At 33.1% G+C, this 580-nt stretch overlaps 1 pseudogene; it reads right to left on the bottom strand.

The window, feature by feature from the left end:
- Positions 1-291: 291 nt before the first annotated feature.
- LOC123759667 (2-oxoglutarate and iron-dependent oxygenase domain-containing protein 2 pseudogene) overlaps positions 292-580 on the bottom strand; it is a 1,249-nt pseudogene continuing 960 nt past the window's right edge.

The following is a 580-nucleotide window of genomic DNA, read 5'->3' as shown; positions in this document are numbered from 1 at the left end:
TTTGCATTTTTATACAAGTAGTGTACATTATTTTGAATTTCTTTCAATTTTGTATCTTCACAGTTGAGATGCTTAATTGTATTAGGTAAATTGGATTGTGGCCTAGAAGTTGTCCAAATACCAGAAATATTAGTTCTCTGAAATTTCCTTGGTCCTTATGAAGTTGGATAAGAGGTACTACTCTATTACTTTGCAAAATGCTTCTTTTTATAATGATAACATTCAAGAATATTACAATTCTCCTATAAAAACCAATTTAGCACTGTTTTTGGTCACAACAAATGTTTGAACACATATGTAGCACTTAATGAGCATGCAAGTATCTATGAAAATATTGGAAGATACAGTATTCCTATATATGAAGGGTAGAGCCAGTGCACTTATTTACTAGGTTAGTTTACATTTTGGAAAACTTTGAGCCCTAGAAAGTGGAGCAAACATCTGCAGTATTGACAATAAATCCATCTCCATACCCATGCTTCACAGGGACTAGAATTGGCTTTTCATCACACATTGGACACAGTTCATTTCTGACTTGAGATGACCGCATCCATACAATAAGATTATATCGAACACCATA

Source organism: Procambarus clarkii, unplaced genomic scaffold (assembly GCF_040958095.1).
Source record: "Procambarus clarkii isolate CNS0578487 unplaced genomic scaffold, FALCON_Pclarkii_2.0 HiC_scaffold_306, whole genome shotgun sequence".
NCBI classification, from domain to species: domain Eukaryota; kingdom Metazoa; phylum Arthropoda; class Malacostraca; order Decapoda; family Cambaridae; genus Procambarus; species Procambarus clarkii.
The sequence above is the reverse complement of the archived record's forward strand: the minus strand, read 5'-3'. Positions and strand labels throughout refer to the sequence as shown.